This window comes from Lepisma saccharinum, chromosome 30 (assembly GCF_977018435.1).
Source record: "Lepisma saccharinum chromosome 30, izLepSacc3.1, whole genome shotgun sequence".
NCBI lineage: Eukaryota > Metazoa > Arthropoda > Insecta > Zygentoma > Lepismatidae > Lepisma > Lepisma saccharinum.
The window spans coordinates 17,945,947-17,960,877 of NC_139258.1; the positions used below are offsets into that span (position 1 = coordinate 17,945,947).

Genomic DNA, 14,931 nt, shown 5'->3' on the forward strand with positions numbered 1-14,931 from the left:
TATTAATTTCTAAAAAACATATTTTGATGTTACGGTTTTTTAAACACAAATCAGTTTAGGTAGAATATTTCTGCAATTTTACCATAGTGTAAACTTTAATGTAAGCGAAAGCATGTTTGCATCCCTAGTTAAAGATTTTCACATCTACAAAAAAAAATATCCAAAACCCATTTTCACCTCACTCAAGGATTGTGTTAATTCAATTCAAATTGTACGCGGGTTCAGTGCCATGAATCTAACCTTTACTGAACAGAATGAGATTGGTTCATAGAATGTATCGCCGAAAATCAATTTCGCTGATATCCCGTTGTCGCTGTTCTATTTTCATTAAATACGAGCTCCAATTACCATTTTAATCCTTCGTTTTAAAAGTTATTCAAACACAAAAATAGTTATTGGGGGTCATTTTAAAGTTGTTTTTTTAACTTCATTACTGTCTTCATTTGATTTTTTTATTTTCTAAGAATTTCGGCGGGCTGCAGCCCCTTAAGCCCCCCTGCGTACACCAGTGCTTGCCACACTCATCTAGCCCATCAAATTTATCATTTCATCATTCATTGTTATTGTTGCGGTTACCCTAAATACGTAGAAAAGCGACGTCATATAACAACAGCGACATCCTATGTATACTAGATATATAAATTATAATGAACAAATTATTAATAACAAACATCTGTGAAAATTTGAAGGTATGAAGGATAATAAGTATTGGTGTGGTAGCGAAATATTTAATACGTAAAATTGTATTTATTTTCCCATACGCAACTTCAGATTTCAATGTAGGGGCGATATAAGAGGATAGTCTTGATTACTTTTTGTTTGATTTGTATAACGCCATTTATTGTAATTGCGTGCTGTAAACTTCTTCATATTATTGCCTAGGTCTTATTCCTTGCGTTTTGCTTATTATTCTGCTGCAAATGGTTAATAGAACCAAGATATGGACAATTAAAAATGAAAATATTTCCCGTAAGCTTCCATTGCTACGCGTGCCTCGCCCCTTGACAGATCCCCTTGGTCACGTCAGAGCTCGTTGCGGCTTCTGGCCAATGGGAGAGCTCCGTGTCTCGGAATGCTCTTCCTAAAATACTTCTATATTCCTTGGCTATAACCTGTGGCTGTAACCAAGGCAACTTGCATAGGTAACTTGGTTAAGCAGATAAACACACTTGTAGAATGCTTGCATCACAGTGCTGTCTAAAAACGGAGAGTTTTTTTGCCCTATTATTTTTGTAAGTAGTTTTGTACTGATTTGAATTGAATTTATAGCTTTTATTTTAGCCTCAATATTAGAGTTACCAGATCGCTACATGGAAAATGTAGGACATACTGTCCGAAAATGTAGGTCTTTAGGTCAAAATGTAGGACACAAAACATTCGTAATAATTAATACTTGTATCTGTTTAACACGTTAGAAAGTAATTTTAAAATGTCACTTTTCAGTTTTAAAAAATGAATTCTTAATGAATTTTAAAATGCAAAATGTCAAAACTTGTAATCATACTAAACAATGCACCTCTTACTATATGTTCTAACTGGTACTTCTCAGGGGAGCCAATTTTTCTCAAAATTTCAGGTTTAGTTAAAATATAATTATGGATGGACAGTCAAACTCTTTGAAATTATAGGGACCAGTACCAAACAATTTACAGAATTTATAAAGAAAAATGTTTTTTTTTCATGAGTCCGTTGTGCTGATTGAAGGAAAGTACTCTCTGACCTAGGTACTATTATAGTATAAGGGAAACACCTATATATCATATATTTCGCACTTTTTTACATTGCTAACGTACTATTTTGGGTACTACTATTACTTGTTATTTTTCTGGGTATTGGTGCTAATTAGATATACCGGAAACAGATATAACTCGTTTATTTTCAAATAAATTTCATTTGTACTTACCTCATATGCATAGCGGAACTTTTTTCAACTTGGGATTACTTTTTTTTTCAATGAAAAAAGCGTAATTTTTAACATTACAAGTATTTATTGGTCGTTGCTAATTGGCGGGCAAATCTTGACTCACGTTGTCTATCGTCAGCTGATATGCAGTGTTTCCAAACTTATGAACCTATAAATACCACACAAACTATTCATAAGGTTTTTAAGCGAAAATTGGTCCACAAACCATTCATGGAAGTTTAGGTTAGGTTCAGTTAGGTTAGGCAAACATAGAAAATTGAATTGGGGGGGAAAAACCTCTCACACGTCATCTTGTAAAACTACCGCGTGGTTGCTATGCTAACACTTATTAACCAAAAAATGATGGTTGTTAGGCTAAAATTTATCCACAAACCATGGTGGCACGAACAATCGTGCAACAGAGATACATGAATGTCGAAAAATACCTTACTTACAGGCCAAATAAGTTGCATGATTTGAAAAAAACACTTTTCCCAGCTTCAGAAAGTCCACAGGAACTAAATTCCGTAAGTACTTTCTCGTCTTTTCTCCTGTAAATTTCAAGAAATGTGTTTCTGCTATTTCTAATCGTTACCCGATTCTGTAAAACATTATGGCGGGCGATAGCGTACTGGTTCAGTGCGCCTTGTGCGAGTGTTTTGTCGATTTATGCAATGTTGCAACCTTGTTCACCGGAAAATACCTACTTTCGTGCCCAGATTTAAAATTATGCTAATACATTGCAAACCATTGACGTTAGCCCCAAAAACAATTTTCTGTAAGGTTAGGTTAAGTTAGGTTAGGCAAGCATAGTTAAAAAAAAAAAATACTCTACAAGTCATGTTCGTGAAAACACGGCGAGGCTGAAACACTGACTATGGGGTTGCGTCATCTTAACACACGGAACATTGTACTCTCGTGCAGAAAGCAAATGGCTGCAGGAGAAACAGCATGTAGGACAGAGACTTTCGCCATTAAAATGGATCAAAACTACATTCACGAACTTCCACAATGCTACAGAAAATGATTTCCGTAAGTACTTTCACCTGCAAATTTGAAGAAATCCGTTTCCCTTATACTATAATGTTACCATGACCTGTAATGGCGAACAAATATTCAGCACTTACCGTAATTTGAAATGGTTCCAGAAGTTTCATCTTGGCCAGTTTTTAGTTCGGTAACAATTGCATCTCTGAACAACGTATTTCTTCATTTTTACAGAAGAAAGTACTTACTGAAATGAGTTTTTCTAGCTTTTAGATAGTTCCTGGAGGTATTTTCTTTTGTCGTTGAATATGCTTGAGCGGGAATTCATGTGTTTTTCAGGAAAAATATCTCTCCAACGCACAATTGCTATTGCTGTTCTTTCCTTCCTGTACGAGAGCTGGATCTTGCGCATGTTTGATGACGTAACCTCCTGTCAGTGTTTCCAACCACGCCGTTGTTTTGCAAGAAGATCAAAAACTGAAATATGCATTCCTGATATTACTACGACCCAAAATTTTAACTATTTGCCTAACTAACCTTGCCGGAAATGGTTTCGTGGGGTTATCCGTAAATGGTTTTTGGGGCTATCCGTCAATGGTGTGTGGGGCATTTTTGGTTAAGAAGGCTGGAAACACTACACCCACTGATCCACGACGCTGTGCCCGCCATATTGTGTGTTACAGAAGCGAAGAGAGGACGAACAATAATTACTGTTATGGACATTATTTTCGGGAGAAAAGCAAAATGACACACTACACAATGTTCCGCAATGCACAATCGGTAAGTACGAAAGTAAAAAATGACTAAATAAACGAGTGAGAGGTGTTGTTCGGAGATGTAATTGATACCTGTAGTTCAACAACAGGGTTTCTACCGAAAATAACATTCAAGATTCTTGACTTTTTCAGGACTTTTCGTAACATTTTTAGTTTTTTAACGTTTATTTATTCAACTCCTACTTAGGTAAAGTTGGAAATTAGTAATTAAGTGGACTGCATTTGACAGACTTGCAAGTGTCTGGCGTCTGGACTCACAGCCAGTATAATCTTATGTGGGGCTTTATTTGGGGGAGGGGGGGCATGCCTATATGTTTGTCCCTTCATCCATCTTATCTTACCATAATTCATCCACATCTTCGCGATTAGCCAATGGGTGAGAAAAGGGAAGTAAAATAAACCAAATCAACCAATAAGTTATTGTGATAGCAAAAATTCTTGACCACAATAATAATTTCTTGACTTTTTTATTGACTTCTTGCCCTACTTGTTGATTTATTTACTTTTTCTTGACTTTCTTGACTAGCAAACAGCCTGAATAACTTTGTTCTAAACCCCCCTGTTTTACAATCAAAATATTGCATGAAAGTGGGAAACCCCTTGTTCCACCAGTATAAACCCCAAGGCAAGAGATTCCGCTCAGTATTGAACAGTGACATCATAAGAATGTGGCCCCAAACTTTGTTCATTAATTGCTTCTGTTTTCCAGTTTGTTCTCTAGCAAAACAACTTTGTGGAAGGATTGAATGAATCTAAATAAATTTCACTGCTTAGTTTGGGCATGCAGTTCATAGACTTGAAACTCTTGTTCAATTAAAACATGTATTTTCCTTATTAATTTTATGTGATGCTCAAAATGTAGGACATTTATGATATTTTTCAAATTCCTCTCGGATGCCGGACCTAAGGCTAAAATGTAGGACATGTCTGGTAACCCTAGACTCAATGTGGAAGTTTAATGAAACACTCCCTAAGAATGTGTTCACGTATATATCATAGCTAATATAGCTAAAGAAGGAAAAGAAAACATCCACGTTCTTTGATTTCATATTTGTTATTTAGCGTCTCTTTTCTTCCACGTTTCGCTCATTCTTAATTGCCATGTCACTTATAGTGTAATTGTTTTTACTATCTGACTGAATTTGTACCTTATAGGATATCAGGAGAAAATTCCATTATATATTTCGGTAACAATGTAGTATGGGCACAACACCTCTCACTCATTTATTTCGTCATTTTCAACATTCGTACTTTCATATTCTGCATGGCAAAAGATTCTTCAAGGTTGCATTTTGCTTTTTTCACGAAAATAATTTCAATTTTTCACATTAAGAGTAATTATTATTGTTCTTCCTTTGTTTGCTTGCGTAACACACAATATGGCGGGCTCAGCTTGAGTCACATTGTGCATCATCAGTGGGTATGCAGTGTTTCCAACATTCTTCACCAAAATATACCTACTTTCATGTTCGTCACGTGTGCAAATTGTACATTATGCATAGATTTTTTTTTCTTTTATTTTAACTGCTTGCCTAACCCAACCTAACCTAACCTTACCGGAAATGGTTCATGGGGCTATCCGTGAATGATTTGTGGGGCTACCTGTGCTTTTAACTATGCTTGCACAGGTAGCCTCACAAACCATTGACGGATAGCCACACGAACCATTTCCAGTAAGGTTGGGTTAGATTAGGCAAGCATAGTTAAATGCACCAAAACATCGAAAACAACGGTGTGGTTGGAAACACGTAGAGGAAGCAAATAAAAGCAATGTCTATTGTGCATCAGAGAGATATTTTTCTTGAAAAACACATGAATTCCCGGTCAAATAGGTTCCACGACGAAACGAAACACCTCCACAAACTTTCAAAATGCTACAGAAACTCATTTCCGTAAGTAGTTTCTTCTATAAAAACGTTTGAACATTTTGAACATTTCATATCCTTTTTTTCGGGGGGGGGGGGGGGGGGCGAAACCCCATTTTTTTTAAAAAAAAGTATTTTCAGGGGATTTCCCCCCTTTCCCCCTCCATATATACGCCGAATGTGCATAAATTATATATCGTCTAAATCTGTGATTCATTCTGCATACAACGGTATATATTTCATATCTCTAGGACATTTAGTTTCTGAGCTATAGTCATTTCAAGGTACCGCTGCATTTTGAAGCTTGAATCAGTGGCGTGCCGACCATTCCTTTTGGGGGTACAACTCAAGTTACATTGGTCATATGATAATAATGCAAATATTTTTGTGTTCCTTACATGTCAGCGATCATTTCCATGTGCATGTCGACACTGTCATGTACTTTTTTCTTGCGGGGAGGGTGGGGGAACCAATTTTTTTTTCCGAAATTTTGGAATTTTGAGAGTTAGCCCCCTCCCCCCGCCACATATACGCCGAATTTTCAAAAATTTCATATAGTCTGAATCTCTTGTTCATTCCGCGTACAACGGTATATCACTCATCTCTCTAGGGCAATTAGCCTCCGATCTACACTCATTTAATTGAAACTCTGCATTTTACTCAAAATCGGCTCGGGCAATAGAGGTTTACTTGTGAAAAAGGCCTTGGGCGGCAAAAGGTTAATGATTACTTAACTGCGTGTTTCTGTAGAACAACTTGTCCCTTCCGTATACTCCTGTATCGTTCTTTGTTTGCGAGCAGCCATTCGTTTACTGTCGTTTTGGATAGGGACTTCTGTTGCCATCAACTTAACATGCGTGGGGTGTGAAGAGTGTAATTCTTTTCTAATTGCTTTCATTTTTAGGCAAGGTGGGTCAGTTTTAAGGCTCTTATCACCTTAATCCTTTCCTTATTAGATTAGGTGGTTCAGTTTTATGGCTCTCAGCATTAAAATAACATCCCTAAATACTTTAAATATCTGATCATATAATATCTGTTCTCAAGCACAAAACCCCCTTTGAGCTTTGCATGAAAATTTGCAAAAGCTTGTGTCCAAGTTGGCCAGAAACCAAGAACACCTGCCCACGCAAGATACACTTAAGACTATAATTTCTCTGGTAACTAATACTTGCGGAAACTTTTAAATGTGCTGATTAGTTTCTCCAAGCTTTGAACTTACTTTCACAATGATTTTCAGTATCTAAAGCACTTCCTAGTACTGCTATAAAACTTGTGAAAAATCATTACACATTTGGAACTCTTACAGAATATCAAGGTTACAGAGGTGTGAATTATTCTTCCCAGCGAACTTTTTTTTTTTTTCAGTTTCCCAGCACACAGTCGAATTGCAACATGTTCTTCAATTTTAAATTCAAAAGTTCCTGATGTTACTTTTTACTTTGTTACACATATATAAATTTTTACTTGTGAAAGTTTGGAAGTATTCAGAAAGGGTACTTTTTCCTATGCAAAGTAGGACTTCAATGTTTGAGTTTATGTTGACATTTTTATGTCATTTACCACTTGATCTGAACTGAAGCGTCTTTCATGTTGTATGTAATAGGAAAGAGAAATGGTGCTTAATAGGATTCTTAGAACCTAGCTGCCTAACCTACTCATGTGCAACTTCATTGCCGTATATTGATATGCAGAAAGAGACATAATATTAGTCTCTGAACTTACAACAGGCACCAGAAATTTGGTTGAATTCATAGGCACGAGCAGCTCTCAAAATATTTCAAGATCTTAATGTTTGCAGCTTTCTGACATGACCAAGTTGACTTCATGTTTCTCTACAATTTTGAAAAGACAGTTTTTTTGAGACATTGTTGTCAGTTACCTCACATTACAGGTTAGGTATTTTCCTTGTAAATGCACATAATAAAACTATATTATTTTATTGCGTTTGCACAGACCTTTGCTGTGAGGGTGTAGAGTATGCCAAGGCACTTCATTCATACCGTTGAAATAAATAAACTTGTTGCTGTCATTACATTGTTTAAATATCATCAGGAAATTCAAAATGTCTTTCTTCCCTACAAATTTTTTGGCTTTTTTCCTGTTGGAGTAAAATTGAGAGATTGTAGATGCTGGATTTCTTGACTTCCAAGTAGGCCTCCCCGATGGTGCAGTGGTAGGGTCGTCTTCTTGTAATCAAGGGGTCCCGGGTTCAATACCCGGTAAAGGCACAAGTGGTTCGGACCCAACTTTAAACTGTAGGTTCAGTCCCAAATGACCTTATTGTGAATAAAGTGGCCAGTCAGCATACAAACAAGAATCAGTGTAGCACACACACTGGGAGAATTGTATGCCCACATCCATTCAAGGTCTGACAGTTGCACATAAGCGGCACTGAAGGAGAATATTGCATTTTTTTTGTTTCATTTCCAGTACTATCAATCTTTTGACAAGATAGATCCTGGGCCACTGCAATATAATCCTCCCTGGCAATTTACATATATAAACAGGTCTTGACAGATAAGGTGGAGCCTGGTCTACTGAAAATCCTCACTGGCACCTTCATGTACAACAGGTCTTTGGACCAGCAGACTAGGTGGAGCCTTGGCCACCAAGAATAATCCTCCAAGGCAACAATTTTTTCACTTTCCATAATAGACACCGTCCCCAAACACATCATGTATCCAGGGAGTGAACTATGATTTATTAGATTAACACACTACCCTGAAGATGGAGGCGAAATCAGCCTCCAAAACGTTGGTAATTAAAGATTTTACACAGTGGTTAAGTCCAAAACTAAGAATGAATGAATCACCACTGATCAGCTACAAAGAAGAGATTAATGTACATTCACCAAAAGTGATTCTGATAGGTACAGAATCATTTTGTACATTATTCTATAAATTATTTATTTAAGTGATTTAAATCGGTCCCACCTTGGGAAAAGCCTATTCAAAGTTGCAGATCCATATCTTTTGTGTTTCTGAAATTACAATTTTTACACCGTCTTGTTAATTTTAAATTGCAATATTTTGGCAATCAGTGCACCTATAAAAGTGATTCAGATGCTGTTGGAAAGGTCTTTAAAGAGTTATTTCATATTTCATAGCTATGTCAGGAGTAAAGAAATAAATAAAAAGATGGTTTAATCATAATTTGAGTACCAGCCTCTATGGCAGAGTGTTTAGCACATCACACTACTACACCAGGGGTCCCCAGGTTCGAATACCAGCGTGGTCATAGCTGTTCTTTGTGAGTGTCCTTTCATCATATTGTCACTCATCCTCATCTTCGTGTTTAGGCAAAATTTTCAAAAAATATAATGTCATACATACAATATTAGTAAATAACTACAGAATTTGACAATGGAATGTCAATGTGTTCCGGAGTTACAGGTCAGGTGGTGAATGATGTTATATTTTAATAGATGCATTCCCATAATTCAACAGTGGCAGTCTAACAGAAATATTTACAGACTTCTGGCCTCACACTCCCACTATAGGTGGGAGATCTTGTTTGCTTAGCACACATTCAGTAAAAATGTTTTCTAGTAGGATATACATCTATATCTATGCATGGCACCAACAAAAAAAATATATTTACCTAGCTTACCTGGTACACTAACGTATTTATTGGTTCTTATATATTCAATAAGATGATGTAGACTTATTAGGGGATCATATATAAATACAATTAAGAATAATGCTAAAATATTTTTCAAAACTGCTAAAGAGATAGGTTTGGAAGTTAACAAAGTGAAAACTAAATATATGCTTACAGGCTGAAACCAAGTATTAGGTAATAATCAAAATCTAATTATTGATAACAACTCGTTTGAACCAGTTTCCAAATTCAAATACTTAGGACTAATATTAACAAATGAAAATTATATTAAAGAGAAAATAAAAAGTAGGCTTAATTCAGGAAATGCATGTTACTTCTCTCTTCATAAACTTTTGTCTTCTCGTTTAATATCTAAGAAACTAAAAGTTAAAATATACAAAACAGTAATTTTGCCTGTAGTATTATATGGGTGTGAAACTTGGTCCCTTACATTGAAAGAGGAACATAAATTGAAAGTATTTGAAAAGAAGTTCCTTAGGAAAATATTTGGACCTAAAAGGGATGAGGAGACAGGTGAGTGGAGAAGGTTACATAATTTGTATTCATGTTCAGATATTACTAGAATAATTAAATCAAGAAGATTTAGGTGGGCAGGCCATGTGACACGAATGGGAGAAGAAAGAAGAGTTTACAGGATTGTTGTTGGGAAACCTGATGGTAAGAGACCTGTAGGAAGGCCAAGACGAAGATGGAGGGATAACGTTGAGATGGACCTAAAGGAAATTGGTAGGGATGGAAAAGAGTATATATATCTTGCTCAAGATAGGGACAGATGGAAGGCCTGTGTTGCTGCAGCCATGAACCTTCGGGTTTAAGAAGGCTAGAGAGTTAGTTAATTAGTTATATTTACAATGAACTTTCCATCGATTATCAACAAAAGTTTGATATTATAGAAGCCTATGAGTACTAAATTTTAGAATTTTTTATTCACATTAGTTTATTGCAGTGCACACAAGGTCTCTTTGAATAGGATTTCTGCAAACCTTACATTTTCTTCATGATGTATGTATATGTATATATTTTTGTAATTTCCATTTTCCCAATAGCATGATAATTTGAAAACTAGAGAGAGGGAGAACCTCAACAGTCTTGAGGAGTTTTCTACACACCATTTTTTTTGTTCAGCACAGCATGTTTCAAAAATCACATTCTTGTAAACCTATGCTCTAAGGCAGTTTTTCCCAACCGGGATGCCAGCGAGATTGGCCTATGGGTGCTGCACCATATTTTAGAATAAACAAAAACATATTATTAGGAAGTACGCAAGAGAAATATTATGTTGAATTAATTACTCTCATCCCCAACAGATGGTGACCTGGTCTACACACTCGTTCCTGAGGTCTCTTTGAATAGGATTTCTGCAAACCTTACATTTTCTTCATGATGTATGTATATGTATATATTTTTGTAATTTCCATTTTCCCAATAGCATGATAATTTGAAAACTAGAGAGAGGGAGAACCTCAACAGTCTTGAGGAGTTTTCTACACACCATTTTTTTTGTTCAGCACAGCATGTTTCAAAAATCACATTCTTGTAAACCTATGCTCTAAGGCAGTTTTTCCCAACCGGGATGCCAGCGAGATTGGCCTATGGGTGCTGCACCATATTTTAGAATAAACAAAAACATATTATTAGGAAGTACGCAAGAGAAATATTATGTTGAATTAATTACTCTCATCCCCAACAGATGGTGACCTGGTCTACACACTCGTTCCTGAGGATGAATTAGTTAATCTTACATAGTTCCTGATATCCAATATTTGTGCTCGTAAGCATTAATCGCAAGTCTCACATTAATAAAACAAAACTCTTTTGAGTAATTTCCATTATAGTAAAAACTGTATTCTATTCTGATATTTGTTCCTTATACGAGGCATATTCGGAAAGTAAGTACCGAAAGTGTGTAAAAAAGGGAAAAAAAAATAGTTTTGTATCCTTTTTATATTTTCATTGCATTCTGCAGACATTAAACTACTTTTCTATGTAGTTTTCACCATTGCTTAAGAGTTTGTCGTGACGTGGCACAAGTTTTTGTATCCCATCATCATGGAATGTTCCTGCCTGTGATGAAAACCATCCATGCAATGCTGCTTCGACGTCTTCCTCGTCGAAACGCTGACCAGCAAGAAACTTCTTCATATGAAGAAAGACATGAAAGTCACTTGGTGCCAAGTCAGGGCTGTAGGGTGGATGATCAAATTGTTCCCAGCCAAATGACTGAGTTTGTTGGGCCATATGCATATGAGCATTGTCGTGAAGCAACACAATGCCTTCGCTAAGCATTCCGAGTCATTAGTTTTGAATTGCACGATGCAGCCGGATTAATGTGTCACCCCCTGGCGCTCCTGTCAGGGAGTACTACAGATGACAAGATAAAAATTTTGTGAAGCGTCTGTTTTCACGAATTATTTCCGCGTCGACCGCATGCACCAAATCCTTGGTCACAACAGACCGCTCCTTGGTTCATCGTGAACTGTCACGACCTTTTTTTAAACATCCGGACCCATTTCCTCACCATCCCTGCACTCATTGCACCATCTCCATGGATCTCGCACAGTTGACGGTGGTTGTCTCCCGGTTTCACGTTTCTTGCATTCAGAAAAGAATGCACAGTCGGTGGCCCATTGATTTTCTTGAACAATTCAAACCGTCAGAAAACTAAAGCATGACCTGCTCCCATGAGTGCCCGTGGCTTACTAACGGATGAAGGACGTTGGTGAGAACTCACATGGTCACAACTGCAGCATTACAGCGGCAATATTTGCGAACGGTACTTACTTTACAAATATGCCTCGTATTATCCTTCAATAACTGAATAACATTAGTACTGGGGTAGGTACTTATTTGACAATAAATTTAACTTGCTTCTGATAATATATTCAACTTCCATTTAAAATTAAAAATATACACACACACACACACACACACACACACACACACACACACACATATACATATACATATATATATACATATATATATATATACATATATATAAGTAACGACGTGATATATACAAGGGCGAGCTGAAAATAGTGCCTCCTATTTTTTTTTTGACGGTGTAAAGACATTTTTAATTTTGAGCAACCATGCATTGTATTCTTCCGACTTTACCCCTTCTCCATTCCAAGTTTCAAACTTCTATCGCCAGGTGTTGCTGAACTAGAGTGAGGAAAATGGCAGCATGTAACCATACTATGTCTGTGCACCTGAAACTGCGTGTGGTGACCGAGTTTCTAACGGCAGAAAATGTGTCCCCAATTGACATACATCAGAGAATGAAGGCTTTTTATGGCAATGAATGTGTAAAGTCAGCACTGTATGATATTGGGTTGTTCATGCTCACAATGAAGACCCCTGGTTAGGAACTCTCAATTCTCAAGAAGTTCTTGGTCACACACGTTGAGAGTTCCTCGGCAGGGGTCTTCATTATGAGCATGAAGAGCCCAATATCATACAGTGCTGACTTTACACATTCATTGCCATAAAAAGCGTTCATTCTCTGATGTATGTCAATTGGGGACACATTTTCTGCAGTTAGAAACTCGTTTATGCTCATGTATTGTAAAATTAATTTTTAACTCCATTTTAATTGCAGAAAGATCTGAACTTGGATGCATATCAAGGGATGAAGAAATGGATTTTGTAGTGATTTCTTTGTACTTTGTGGATACTTGCATACACTGATAATTTCCAGAACAAAAATGGATGATTACCACAAGTTTACAGATGTGGAAATATTAGATGCATTTGAAAGTTTGAAAAACGAGCCAGTGATAGAGCATTCTAAATTTCCTGAATCAAGTTAAAATAAAGCTGTTCATTCAAATACAAGGTAAGTTTCATCTATTCTAACTGCAACTGAAATTTAGGGTTCAATTTATGATGTAGACACATCTGAATCTATCCCCTACACACATATTTTATTGCACTTCTTGTTTACATTCTGATCATTGTAATAAGATAGTGGATTAATAATATTTTGAAAAATGTAGACAACTTGTCACAATATATCATGGTGCATTTTAACATGTAAAAACACATCAAGGCAAATATTTTATTAACCGCTTACCTTACAAATTAATTTCCAAATTTTTGTCCAAAATTGTGGAATTTTTAAAATCCAGTTTCTTTGTTCTATATTGTATGCTAGTTACTAAGAATACATATTTTACCTGAAATGTAGCTAAGAAGAATGAATTCATGTTTTGGATGCGTGTGACTTACTCACTATCATATATAAGCATGAAATCAAAATTTGTTATTTACTTACGTATAGTGAGTATATACTTGTCAAAGACAACGTTTCGGTGGCAACTGCCCCCTTCTTCAGATCAAGAAGTCTGCTTTACGGAAATCCACAAAGCTCCGTCATTTAGAAATGTGTGAATAGACATTCGTTATCCTAGCATTCAACCTGTCCACGTAAAAACCTATATCCTTTCTAAATGACGGAGCTTTGTTGATTTCCGTAAAGCCGACTTCTTGGCCTGAAGAAGGGGGCAGTTGCCACCGAAACGTTGTCTTTGCCAAGTATATACTCACTATACGTAAGTAAATAACAAATTTTGATTTTATGCTTATAAAGAAGAATGAATATATCCCAAGTTAACTCAGGCTACAATGTAAGAAAACTTATTTTTACAAAAAAGTTTATAATGTACTGCCTCTTAATATTGTGTATATGAAATGAAAATTTAAACAATTCAGTTCACTCACTTATAAACATTATGTATATGTATACCAGTATATATAATGAACAAATTTTATTATCTAGTATACTTTGGCTAATGAAGGATGTGCATTTTTATCATAATAAGGGTAAATATAATATCTTGCCTTTTTGTACATAGTTTTTGAAATCTTATAAATTGCGGTTCTGATTCTGAAATTATTGGATATTAAATAGACACAGTCTGATGAACTCTGAAGCATGTAGCTGCACATAAGGAGACATTGCAATCTGGCAGTAGTAATATGATTCACTGCCAATCCTCTTGCCTTGAGCATCTCTCACTCTGATACATATTCCAAGCATGGAGCTGAGTAAGGTGCTGCTTCCAAGTTGACATTTACTGTACTTTGCAGCAGAGTTTGTATGGATAAAAGAATGGAACACGAAGTAGTAGTTTGGCCCAAATAATCTCGGGATAATATAAAATGTGCACCTAGAACCTGCCCGAGTTTATTCGGGATAATAAGGCAAGCGGTTAAATAGTGATTTGCTTGTGAACACCATATTTACATGCTACCAGCCCATGAAAAATGGAATTTTTTACACCGTATTTATGTGCATATTAGAGTAATGTCTTCTTTCATTGTTCCTAACATTAAAATCAGGTCTAAAGTGAGAATCATAGAACTTAAGACCTTCTGTAAACAAAAGCATGTGTACCCTAACAGTGTTGCAAACTTATGAAAAAAAAATAATCCACATAGCCTACAAGGTGTAAAAACATTCCATTTGTCAACAGATGCGGAATAAGCAGCGTATCACTGATGACGTGTTGAAAGTTATTGAATGTATGCAAAAAAAAAAAATAATAATGTACATCTTGCTTGGTGGCCGACTTTCAGACTCATCACCGAAGTCCCTGGCTTGAATCCCGGCATGGGTGTTATTTGTGAGTGTCCCTTCATCAATTTCATCTGACGATCACTCATTCTCATCGTCGGGATTAGCCAAAAGTGGAAGAAAAGCAACGCTAAATTAAAAAAATCAAATACAAAATTCACATCTTATCCCCCAGGAGTAAGACGGTTCCATACCAAAGGA

General features: G+C 36.2%; 1 protein-coding gene across 2 annotated transcripts in view; it reads left to right on the top strand.

The window, feature by feature from the left end:
• Nucleotides 1-1,131: 1,131 nt before the first annotated feature.
• LOC145981856 (uncharacterized) overlaps nt 1,132-14,931 on the top strand; it is a 93,929-nt gene continuing 80,129 nt past the window's right edge. For both annotated transcript variants that reach the window (XM_083115306.1, XM_083115305.1), the window contains exons 1-2: nt 1,132-1,232; nt 12,754-12,990. The gene's annotated coding sequence lies outside the window, so the exon portion shown is untranslated. The remainder of the gene's footprint in view (nt 1,233-12,753; nt 12,991-14,931) is intronic.